This window comes from Trachypithecus francoisi, unplaced genomic scaffold (assembly GCF_009764315.1).
Source record: "Trachypithecus francoisi isolate TF-2019V2 unplaced genomic scaffold, Tfra_2.0 Lachesis_group14, whole genome shotgun sequence".
Lineage (NCBI taxonomy): Eukaryota > Metazoa > Chordata > Mammalia > Primates > Cercopithecidae > Trachypithecus > Trachypithecus francoisi.
Window position 1 is genome coordinate 42,786,387 of NW_022681459.1, and position 12,953 is coordinate 42,799,339.

Here is a 12,953-nt window from a genome sequence, read left to right on the forward strand (position 1 = left end):
TATATATATATATACACACACACACACACACATACACACATATATATGTAATTAACACTGAAGTCTTTGGAAACTTAGTAAGGCTGGCCCAGTTCTTGAACCCGGCGTCTTTTCCACTGAATAGCTGTCACTTCTCTTTCTGCATCTTTGCATACTTTGCCCACATAGATGAAACATTATTTTCGTTTCCTTATGATTTTTAGTAGAGATGAGGTCTCGCTATGTTGCCCAAGCTGGTCTCAAATTTCTGGGCTCCAGTGATCCACCCAAAGTGCTGGGATTACAGGCATGAGCCACCATTCCCGGACAGAACATTCTTTTTTATTTTTTGAGACGGAGTCTTGCTCTGTCGCCCAGGCTGGAGTGCAGTGGCAGGATCTCAGCTCACTGCTAGCTCTGCCTCCCAGGTTTACGCCATTCTCCTGCCTCAGCCTCCTGAGTAGCTGGGACTACAGGTGCCCGCCACCTCGCCCAACCAGTTTTTTGTATTTTTTATTAGAGACGGGGTTTCACCGGGTTAGCCAGGATGGTCTCGATCTCCTGACCTCGTGATCTGCCCGTCTTGGCCTCCCAAAGTGCTGGGATTACAGGCTTGAGCCACCGCGCCTGGCCAGAACATTCTTTATGTGCAATATAATATGTATCATAACCTGCCATTCTTGACCTGCAAGTCTCTCTAACGAGGAAATATATGTTTTCTAACTTCTACTATAAACAAAGAAGAAAGACTGAAGGTCTGAACAGGACTGAATAATCTCAGAGCATAACCAACAAAGCTCAGTTTAGGATATATCATAAATGGTTCAAACACACAAAATTCAAAACATAACAACACCTTTCTACGTTCTAGTAGAGGCCTTTTGTTACTGAGTCATGGTCCCCCCAAGATACCTAAGCTGATCTAACAAATCCTTGCTGCTTTTCAACGAAAGTCCTTTACTTCCTTCAAGATGTGACCATATGTCTTTACAAAGCCTTCCCTGATTAAGCCCTACTTTACTTCACAACTACCTTTTTTTTTGAGATAGAGTTTCACTGTCATCCAGGCTGGAGTGCAGTGGTACGACCTTGGCTCACTGCAACCTCTGCCTCCCGAGTTCAAGCGATTCTCCTGCCTCAGCCTCCTAAGTAGCTGGGATTACAGGTGTGCACCATCACACTTGGCTAATTTTTTAAAAATACTTTTGGTAGAAATGGTGTTTCACCACGGTGTTAGCCAAGCTGGTCTCGAACTCCTGACTGCAAGTGATTCGCCCGCTTCGGCCTCCCAAACTGTCGGGATTACAAGCGTAAGCCACCGGGCCTGGCCCATTTTTTTTTCTTTGTATAGACAGTCCCCAACTTATGATGGTTCCATTTAACAATATTTTGACTTTACCATGGGTTTATCAGAGTATTAAGTGCATTTTTGGCTGGGCGCAGTGGCTCATGCCTGTAATCCCAGCACTTTGGGAGGCTGAGGCGGGTGGATCACAAGGTCAAGAGTTGGAGACCATCCTGGCCAACATGGTGAAACCGGGTCTCTACTAATACAAAAATTAGCTAGGCATGGTGGTGCATGCCTGTAGTCCCAGCTACTCAGGAGGCTGAGGCAGGAGAATCACTTGAACCCGGGAGGCGGAGGTTGCAGTGAGCTGAGATCGCACCACTGCACTCCAGCCTGGCGACAGAGCAAGACTCCATCTCAAAAAAAAAAAAAAAAAAAAATGCATTTTCAACTTATGATGGGTTTATAGGAATGTGCCCCCATCGTAAATTGAGGGGATCTATATTCTACAATACCTACTAAAGAACTGTACTTTACCATGGCTTTCTTGATATTTGTTTAGTTTGAGCAACTAAATAATTGGTTTTTTTTTTTTTTTTTTTTTTGAGACGGAGTCTCGCTCTGTCGCCCAGGCTGGAGTGCAGTGGCCGGATCTCAGCTCACTGCAAGCTCCGCCTCCCGCGTTTACGCCATTCTCCTGCCTCAGCCTCCCGAGTAGCTGGGACTACAGGCGCCCGCCACCTCGCCCGGCTAGTTTTTGTATTTTTTAGTAGAGACGGGGTTTCACCGTGTTCACCAGGATGGTCTCGATCTCCTGACCTCGTGATCCGCCTGTGTCGGCCTCCCAAAGTGCTGGGATTACAGGCTTGAGCCACTGCGCCCGGTCAATAACTGGCTCTTTTATGTTTAGGGTGTATTTAACTAGTAAGTATAGAATCAGCAATCTAATAAATTCATAGTCACACACTGTTTGATAGAAGACAAGACAGAAATGTATTATAATCTCTGTTTCAGGAGTCTGTTATGCAGGTGGGGCGATTATATAACATCGAGGTCCTCGAACTTTGCTGCCTAGAAGCACATTACAACCCGTAACAATTAAATTAGAATCCTTAATAAAGGTAGGACCCAGGCGTTGTATCTGGTTAAATGTAAAAGGGTATAATTCTGCTGTAATCGATTTAACCTTATTCTTGGTCTCTCTCATACCAAAGCCCATACATACTCTGGCACAATGAACAGGCAGAGGTAAGATGATTTAGACATTTCAGTAACTGCAAGGTAAATCACTTCATCCGCTGAATATTTACAATCACTTCAGTAATATCCCAAACTTTGCTGATTCTTGGTAAGTCACCAATAACAAAGAATCACAGTAGGCAACATGAATTAAAATGGCTACTGTTTACTTAGGGAACGATTTCTGTAACCTTCCTGAAAGACTGGAGGTCCAAGACGGAGAACCCACTCACCAAAGCCATATCAACAGTTCAGCTAAGTTTTCCTGTAAAGTTGTATTTACCTATCTTTTTGCCAGAACATAATCGGAATGAGTCATGCAGATCCTCTAACATCTGTTACTAAGGAATTACTGTGTCATATAATTTATATACCCAAAGGCTTATCTGCTTATTAACTCATCTCTTCAAAAACCTCCATTTTGTGAAGATCAGAAAGAAAGGCTCACGTACAGAATAATTTTACAAGGAAGAAGAAAAGGGTAGTATCAGGTAGCACAAAGTTCCCATTTGCCCCTTATTAACTGTAGTCCACTTCTGTTATTTATTTGCTCTTTCAAAATCTCCAAATGAGAAACCAATACTATGGCTTAGCAGCTTTGTAATCCTCCATCCTCAAATCTCTGTAATGTCATGTCGCTAACAGGAAAGTGATGAGGCATTGCGGAGGATTAAACTTTTTTCATTACTGAAACTATCAACATTTTAAAACTGGGCTAAGTCTTTTTGTTAAGTGAAGAACAAGCTGGGAAAGTCAATATACAATATTGAGTAAATCTGTCACAGTCTCACCATGAGAAGCAAGTAAGATCATCCAATTTTATCAAATAATTTGCATTTCAGAGTTAAGAAAAATAGTCAAAGAACATCAGTTACTTCACTACAAGTGGCTTAAAACAGTGTACTCCTCTTAGTCTTTCACTTACATTAAAAATTTTTCACCAAAAAAAAAAACCCTCAAAAAACGTTATTAAACTCCCACCACCAAACTTGACTTACTTGGAGACAAGGAACATAATTTATGCTCGTCTTTCTTAATCTTGGAGTCACCTCTGCTCTCACTTTCTATTCATACTCCACAAGTTTTGTAATCTGTTTTCATGCCATGTCAAAAGATGTAGCCTTACAATTACACAGTTCTTTCAACAGAAAGGTTGTCCAGTGGTCAGAGAGGTCTCAAGTGACAACTGATAGGCATCCTCAAAGGTTACTTATCTGCACTTCTAAAAACAGAGCCTCTAATAGCAATGACTGACTAAATAAGCAAAAACCAAAACAAAAACAAGAGCCATAACGAAAACACTAAGAATTTTAGTTCTCAGAAAACAGACCTTCAGGGCTCTAAAACAAGTTAAGTAAAATGGAAATTTCAAAAGTTCCATCATGGCTGGGCATGGTGGCTCACGCCTGTAACCTTAGCATTTTGGGAGGTGGGGACAGGTGATCACTTGAGCCCAGGATTTTGTGACCAGCCTGGGCAGCATGGCAAAACTGCATCTCTACAAAAAAATACAAAAGTTAGGTGAATGTGGTGGTGCATGCCTGTGGCCCCAGCTACTCAAGAGGCTGAGATGGGAGGATCATTTGAGCCCAGGAGGTAAAGGCTACAGTGAGTCATGACTATGCCACTGCACTCCAGTCTGGCCAAGAGAGTGAAACCCTGTCTCAAAAAAAAAAGGCCCATCATGAAGAAATAAGGGAAAAGTCAACAAACTGAAAATTAAAAGTAAAATGTCTCTTTCCCTTATTATTATCTTTTAATGAGGGTCTCTGTCACCCAGGGGCTACAGTGCAGTGGCATAATCATAACTCATTACAGCCTGAAAACCCTGGGCTCAGCAGATCCCCCCACCTCAGCCTCTTGAGTTGCTGGGATTATAGTCATGAGCCACCGCACCACTGCGCCTGGCTTTTCCCCTTATTTTTAACAGCTCAAAGTTAACAAAAGACTGAAGAATGTTCTTTGTTCCACATCTAGAGGATTTTTTCATCTCATCTAAGACATTAGATCAAGTTTGTCTGATCACAACTTTGGCATAATATATTGTTGAAAAGCCAACTCAGATTTATTTATTTTTTATTTTTATTTACTTTTTTTGAGACGAGTCTTGCTCTGTCACCCAGGCTGGAGTGCAGTGGCGTGATCTCAGCTCACTGCAACCTCCGCCTCCCAAGTGCAAGGGATTCTCCTGCCTCAGCCTCCGGGATAGCTAAGATTACAGGTGTGTGCCACCATGCCCGGCTAATTTTTTTTTTTTAATTTTTAGCAGAGATAGGGTCTCACCATGTTGCCCAGGCTGGTCTCAAATTCCTGACCTCAAATTATCTGCCTGCCTCGGCCTCCCAAAGTGCTGGGATTACAGGCGTGAGCCACTGCACCCGGTCAATTCAGATTAAATAGCTTTATGTCTTGCTGTCATGGCCTCCATACCTTACAATGTATTTCTGTATTTAGGACATGTGACATTTTAATGAAGATTCACCGAACATTCTGTGCTCTTATGTAAGAAGTCTTAAAGAACAGATTACTAAGCTTTTACTCCTGGGGACCAATCCACATCAAACAAAAATATAAAAATAGCAGTCTTTTTTTTTTTTAAGACAAGGTCTTACTCTATTACCCAGGCTGGAGGTCAGTGGCACAATCTTGGCTTACTGCAGCCTTGACCTCCCAGGCTCAGGTGATCCTCCCGCCCCAGTCTCCTGAGTAACTGGGACCACAGGTTACTCCCAGTTAATTTTCATATTTTTTGTAGAGATGGGGTCTCACTCACCATGTTGTCCAGGCTGGTCTTGAGCTCCTGGACTTGAGCAATCCACCTGCCTCGGCCTCCCAAAGTGCTGGGAATACAGGAGTGAGCCACTGCACCCGGTCAATGTTTTCTTTTGTTCTGTTTTGTGACTGAGTCTCGCTCTGTTGCCCAGGCTGGAGTGTAGCAGCACAATCTCAGCTCCTGGGTTCTGCAATCTGGGTTCAAGCGATTCTCCTGCCTCAGTCACCTGAGTAGTTGGGATTATAGGAACCCACCACCATGCCTGGCTAATTTTTCTATTTTTATCTATTTTATTTTATTTTATTTTATTTATTTATTTATCCTGGGTTCAAGCAATTCTCCTGCCTCAGCCTCCTGAGTAGCTGGGACTACAGGCGTGCACCACCACACCCGGCTACTTTTTTTTTTTGTATTTTTAGTAGAGGCAGGGTTTCACCATGTTGGCGAGGCTGGTCTCGAACTCTGGACCTCAGGTGATCTGCCCATCTTGGCCTCCCAAAGTGTTAGGATTACAGGCGTGAGCCACCACGTCCAGCCTCAATTTTGTATTTTTGAGACAGGGTTTTGCCATGTCACCGGGCTGGAGCTTCTTTTTTTCTTTTTTTTTTTTTCGAGACGGAGTCTCGCTCTGTCACCTAGGCTGGAGTGCAGTGGCATGATCTCGGCTCACTGCAAGCTCCGCCTCCTGGGTTCACGCCATTCTCCTGCCTCAGCCTCCCGAGTAGCTGGGGCTACAGGCGCCGGCCACCACGCCCGGCTAATTTCTTGTATTTTTAGTAGAGACGGGCTTTCACAGTGTTAGCCAGGATGGTCTCAATCTCCTGGTCTTATGATCCGCCCACCTCAGCCTCCCAAAGTGCTGGGACTACAGGCGTGAGCTATCACGCCCGGCTGAGCCTCTCTTAATAATTACTGTCAGAATGAAGAGCAGGCTTTCACTAAAAGAAAAATATTTGGATAATATCCAAAAAGATTTGGATAATATCTTACTTACAACTTCTCATAGTAGAAGAATAACATCTAAGAGTAGCCTCGGAATCATTCTAACGATCTAAATTGTTTTTAATACAAAATATTTGTGTTGCTGAGAGTATCTATCTCTTTGGCTTCACTGACATAAAATGCAAAGGAGTAATTTCAAGGGCTCAAAAATATAAAACTAGCTGGGATAAACCATGAGTTAAATATGCACAAAGAAGCAGAGAGCTATGTCTTGTTATTGTTTTTAAATAAATGAAGCCAGAGGGGTTGAGTAACTTGCCCAAGGTCCCTTAGCTTGCTATGACAAATTGGATAGTAACAATAGGTAACCCTTATGTAATTCTTATCATGTGCCCTTCTAAAGACTTCACTTAAATTAATCTATTTAAACCTTACAACAATGCTATGAGAGGATTATTATTATTTCCATTCCACAGACATGGAAACCAAAACAAGTAAATAAGATAAGTAGTTTTCCCAAAGTAATAAAGCTGGGATTCAAACCCAGGCAGTCTGCCTCCAGGGTCCACATTTTTACCAATTGTGCTGTCCTGCCTCTTAGGTGAAGTCCCTGATTGATTTCTGTTGCTTTTCTTTCTGTAACAGAGTGCCTTTTGAGTTAATGGCCAGACGTATTCATAGATAGAGCATGTTATTCTTGGTGTTTTTTTCAAGCAAACACACAAAGATATATGCATTAAACTCTTCAGTTAAAAAGGGAAGCAGAGAAGAAACATATGTAGATAAAAGGAATATATCAAAATAAATGTAAAATAAAATACAAATACAACTTTGTTTTGGTGGTAGGAACTAAGTAAAAAACTAAGTAAAGGAATATATCAAAATAAATATAAAATAAAATGCAAACATTACTTTGGTGGTAGGAACTAAGTAAAAATCAGGTTGACAATCGCTCAAAGAACTATTAGAAAAATTGGCCGCATCATGATGTCTAAATTTTTTTGTTTCACTTTTTTTTTGGTGGGGGCAGGGGGGTCACATCAATTACAAATTATTCTGCCACCTCAAGCAATATTTTACCTTCTGAGACACAGCTGTTGCTGCGCTGAGCTCCTATGAACTTTTCCATCTGAAGAAGCTTTGGCAAAATTCCAAAGCCCATCTACATTGGTAAACTCGTCTAAGGACTCATTTTCCCTTAAGATTTATGCCAACAAACCTCTATCATTACTTCTGAGACTTTATATATCTATCTGTCAAGAAAAAGAGCTATTTTGGATAATACACTAATTACAACTTATATTAGAAAAACATCTACAAGTAGCCTTAGAACGATTCTGACAATCTAAATCATTGTTAATACAAAATATCTGTCATGTTGGGAGTATCCATCCCTTTGGCTCCACTGACATAAAACACACAAAGGCTCCACTGACATTTTGTAACTTCGAGGGCTCAAAAATAAAACTAGCTGGTTGATCCCAGCTAGTTTTATATTTTTGAGCCCTCGAAGTTACAAAATGGAAACAGATCACTGCTTTAGACCTTTATAACCAAATGCCTCTCAGATCACTATTAACCTAAAATAAGAAAATGGACTATGTTGAAGAAATTACACAGAAGTAATTTTCCACCCAACATGATGAGGAAGATCCACAAAAAATACGTTTCAGAGTATAACACAGTAAACATCCACACCCACATATACAGCAGGCAGATTTCCCAAAACAGTACTTACTCTTACTAAATTGATTTTAGCTGCAACCCACTTCATTAATTTCAGATCATCTGCTTTGTGTCACCTCCCACAATATGAAAACTATTCTAACAAATTATTAACCTAAAAGCTTCCAAGAGATAGTCTTTAAACATCTTAGATTAAACAAACAAAAACCTATTCTAAAATCAGAAGCTTCATGTCAAAAGAAAATGACAAAGATTAATTTTATTCAAAATACTTAAATATTACAATAGACATTAGATGACATTTCCTCCAATAATCTTTTATGTAATCTAAAAGCAAATCTTTCATAGGAAGTATTTAGCATGTGACGACAGAGAAAGTAAAATACAAGCCTTACCACAGTGGACTTGCTCTGCCCTTTCCAGGAGACAGACTTACTTCCAACGTAGCAACACAAGCCCAGGAAATGAAAAAGAATGAGGAGGGAGGGAGCAAGGATGACTCAGGGAGAATCACAGCACATGAACCAATCTATGCCCTCACTGGGCTGCAGGGCAAATAAAAGTCAGAACTGAAACTAAGAGGAAACGGTGATTAGACTTAAGGAGAAGGGAAAAAAACCCACACTCTTCAGAGACACATGTGAAAACGTGCATTTGTAAAAATGTAATACTTTCACAAAACACTTTCACATCATTATTTTGTGAGATAGAGAAGCTATTCTCTTTTTGTAGTTGAAACTGAGGTTCAGAGAAGTTAAACGAATCCTTCCAAAACACAGGGCTAGTATTTAGCAGAGCTGGGGCAAGAAACAAATCTTGTGATTTCTAATCCTTTTCTCAATTCATCATTCGCTGAGTAAAAAGGCAGAGTGAAAAACAAACAAGGTAGAAAGAGAAAACAGGCTGGGCAAGGTGGTGCATGCCTGTAATCCCAGCATTTTGGGAGGCCAAGGAGGGAGGATTGCTTGAGGCCAGGAGTTTGAGACCAGCTTGGGCAACACAGTGGAACCCTCTCTCTGCAAAAAATAAGCCAAGTGTGGTAGTGCGTGCATACCTGTGGTACCAGCTACTAAGGGAGGCTGAGGTGGGAGGATCACAAGCCCAGGAAGTTGAGGCTGCAGTGAGCTATGATCATGCCACTGTACTCCAGCCAGGGCAACAAGGCAAGACACTGTCTCTAAGTCCTAGACATTTCTGCTAATAATCCAGAAAACAAAATATTATTTTTCTCCTTCAAATCTGTATGTCCAAAGCCTGCCTGTTCCTAACTGACAATGTGCTATCACTCCATTAATCCAACAGATTATGGCTGCTGGCACCACCTCGTCTGCTGCAGGTTTTCAAAAGCAGCTGCACTTTGAGAAGTAGGCAGTTTGCTTCACTTGATGTTGTGTTCAAGTGACTAAAGACAAATACATTCCCTGTGGAAATCATACCACAGGCTTTATATAACAGACAAGCAGTATCATGTGGTCAAATGATTCTCTTCTGGAAGGGTTTTAAGAGCTGTCAATGTAATGTTCAACACAAAGTATCTTAAGGAGATTCACGTTGACAGCTTATGTCACCGGATACATTTTCACCAACTGGCATTAAAAAAAAAACAATATCGGCCGGGCGCGGTGGCTCACGCCTGTAACCTCAGCACTTTGGGAGGCCAACAAGGGCGAATCACAAGGTCAGGAGATTGAGACCATCCTGGCTAACACGGTGAAACCCTGTCTCTACTGAAAATACAAAAAATTAGCTGGGCGTGGTGGTGGGTGCCTGTGGTCCCAGTTACTCGGGAGGCTGAGGCAGAATAGCATGAATCCGGGAGGCAGAGCTTGCAGTGAGCTCAGATCATGCCACTGCACTCCAGCCTGGGCGACAGAGCGAGATTCCATCTCAAAAAAAAAAAAAGCAGTTTCTTGGTTGTTGTTTTTTTTTTTTTTTTTGAGACGGAGTCTGGCTCTGCCGCCCAGGCTGGAGTGCAGTGGCCGGATCTCAGCTCACTGCAAGCTCCGCCTCCCGGGTTCACGCCATTCTCCTGCCTCAGCCTCCCAAGTAGCTGGGACTACAGGCGCCCGCCACCTCGCCCGGCTAATTTTTTTGTATTTTTTTAGTAGAGACGGGGTTTCACCGTGTTAGCCAGGATGGTCTCAATCTCCTGACCTCGTGATCCGCCCGTCTCGGCCTCCCAAAGTGCTGGGATTACAGGCTTGAGCCACCGCGCCCGGCCTGTTTTTTTTTTTTTTTTTTGGAGACTGAGTTTCACTCTTGTTTCCCATGCTGGAGTGCAATGGCGCGATCTCGGCTCACTGAGATCTCTGCCTCCCTAGTTCAAGCAATTCTCCTGCCTTAGCCTCCCAAGTAGCTGAGATTACAGGTGCTTGCCATCACACCCAGATAATTTTTGTATCTTTAGTAGAGATGGGGTCTCACCATATTGGCCAGGATGGTCTCAAACTCCTGATCTCAGGTGATCTGCCCACCTCGGCCTCCCGAAGTGCTGGGATTAAAGGCATGAGCCACTGCACCCAGCCTAATATCTTAAACACAAGCAAATGGAGAGCTTAGACTGAACAATGTGAAATACAGATTGGACATTCAAATTTAGAGATAAAACACATTTGAAATATTAATGAAGGCCAGGTGCAGTGGCTCACGCCTGTAATCCCAGCACTTTAGGAGGCCTAGGCGGGTGGATCACCTGAGGTCAGGAGTTTGAGACCAGCCTGCCAACATGGCGAAACTCTATCTCTACTAAAAATACAAAAAGTAGCTGGTCATAGTGGCGCACACCTGTAAACTCAGCTACTCAGGAGGCTGAGGCACAAGAATAGCTTGAACCTGGGAGGCAGAGGTTGCAGTGGGCTGCAATTGTGCCACTGCACTCAAGCCAGGATGACAGAGCAAGACTGTTTAAAAAAAAAAAAAAAAAAAAAAGAAGTATTAATGAACTAGTTATCCAGGCAGCAGATCTTTTCTTTTTGCACAGATACTGGAGTTGAATAATATACTTACTTTCTCTGTAACAAATTACAATCACCAAACAAACCTGGATGTACATCGTCATAAAACTGAAAGTCGAGAAAGGAGTGCATAATATTTCCTGCATTTTTCTTCCTTTGTTGTAAAGCACCATATGGGATAAGTGACAGTTAACCTGGGATGTCTCCTGGCTATCACACAAACCATACACTACACTGGCAAATGGTTTTAAAAAGTATTAAAGTAGGAAGACAACAATAACAATAAATTGTCACAATTCTTATTTTTAAGAACAGCTCAAAAAATATTTTTATTTTCCTAAGACAAATGCTCAGGATTTTCTTCAGTAAGCATTTGCCAAGCACATAAACTTAGTATGTTCGATACTAGTATCCATAGTAATTAAATTTACACATTTTAAAAATTAACTCAAACCCTCAGATGCACAGTGGCTAAAAAACAATAGTGAGGAGCATACTTTATGAAAAGTACTCTCTCTACGAAATCACTGACTGTTGAGCAAATTACAACAAGTAAACTTAAAAAACTTTTTTTTTTTTTTTGGGGGGACAGAGTCTCACTCTGTAGCCCAGGCTAGAGTGCAGTGGAGCAATCTCGACCTTGGCTCACTGCAAGCTCCACCTCCTGGGTTCACACCATTCTCCTGCCTCAGCCTCCTGAGTAGCTGGGACCACAGGCGCCCGCCACCGCACCCGGCCAATTTTTTTGTATTTTTAGTAGAGACGGGGTTTCACCGTGGTCTCGATCTTCTGACCTCATGATCCACCCACCTCAGCCTCCCAAAGTGTTGGGATTACAGGCGTGAGCCACCGCGCCCAGCTTAAAAATATTTCTAGGCCCAAAGAAAGAATGAAAAAAACCCCGGAGCAAGAATGGAAAAGACTAAAATGATGAACAGTGAAATTAACCCAAGGAGATGAGTGAAGTCCAAATATATGTCACTTCCTCAGTGCAGCCTCCCCTGAGTCATATAAAAACTCTGACCCCTACATCATGCGTCTCCCTGCGTTGTTGTCACAGCACGTAACTCCCTGTAGTGTATGAAGATACACTACACATCTTCACTGTGGTCTCTCTCCATTAGAGTGTCATCTGTCTCGGGTCAAGGAAACGCTCTGCTGACAGCTTTCTACTGAGAACCTAGAACAGGGCACAGTATGCAGCAGGTGCTCAATACATGGCTGAATGATGAATGACTGCTTGGAACAAGACAAATTGAAATAAAAAGATAAAATATAGATACAAATGCTGGGATGGATATACTGATATTTTAAAGAATAAGAGGAGGGGCCGGGCACAGTGGCTCATGCCTGTAATCCCAGCACTTTGGGAAGCTGAGGCAGGCAGATCACGAGGTCAAGAGATTCAGACCATCCTGGTCAACATGGCGAAACCCCGTCTCTACTAAAAATGCAAAAATTAGCAGGGCATGGTGGCGGGCACCTGTAGTCCCAGCTACTCGGGAGGCTGAGGCATGAGAGTAGCTTGAACTCAGGAGGCGGAGGTTGCAGTGAGCTGAGATTGTGCCACTGTACTCCAGCCTAGTGACAGAGCAAGACTCCGTCTCAAAAAAAAAAAAAAAAAAAAAAAGAATAAGAGGAGAGAGGGACAGAGGGAGGAAGGGAGAGAAGGTTCAGTTCAGCTAAGTAAGAAGACATGAAATCCTAACCATAAGCTATAATCAGGTCTCGAGCATATACATTTATTTGGCAAGAATTTTCATTAATGTCATTTTTTTTTTGAGACGGGGTCTTGCTCTGTCGCCCAGGCTGGAGTGCAGTGGCCAGATCTCAGCTCACTGCAAGCTCCGCCTCCCGGGTTCACACCATTCTCCTGCCTCAGCCTCCCGAGTAGCTGGGACTACAGGCGCCCGCCACCTCGCCAGCTAGTTTTTTTTTTTTTTTTTTTTGTATTTTTTAGTAGAGACGGGGTTCACCGTGTTAGCCAGGATGGTCTCGATCTCCTGACCTCGTGATCCGCCCGTCTCGGCCTCCCAAAGTGCTGGGATTACAGGCTTGAGCCACCGCACCCGGCCTCATTAATGTCATTTTT

The 12,953-nt window shown here is 42.7% G+C and overlaps 1 protein-coding gene across 14 annotated transcripts in view; it reads right to left on the reverse strand.

The window, feature by feature from the left end:
• The window catches only part of BCL2L13 (BCL2 like 13), a 105,695-nt gene that overhangs the window by 16,449 nt on the left and 76,293 nt on the right, over positions 1–12,953 (reverse strand). Inside the window, exon 1 of one of the 14 annotated variants that reach the window (XM_033233017.1) lies at positions 8,303–8,661. The exons of the other annotated variants lie outside the window; for them this stretch is intronic. The gene's annotated coding sequence lies outside the window, so the exon portion shown is untranslated. Of the gene's footprint in view, positions 1–8,302; positions 8,662–12,953 lie in introns of those variants that run through there. 14 annotated transcript variants of the gene reach the window in all.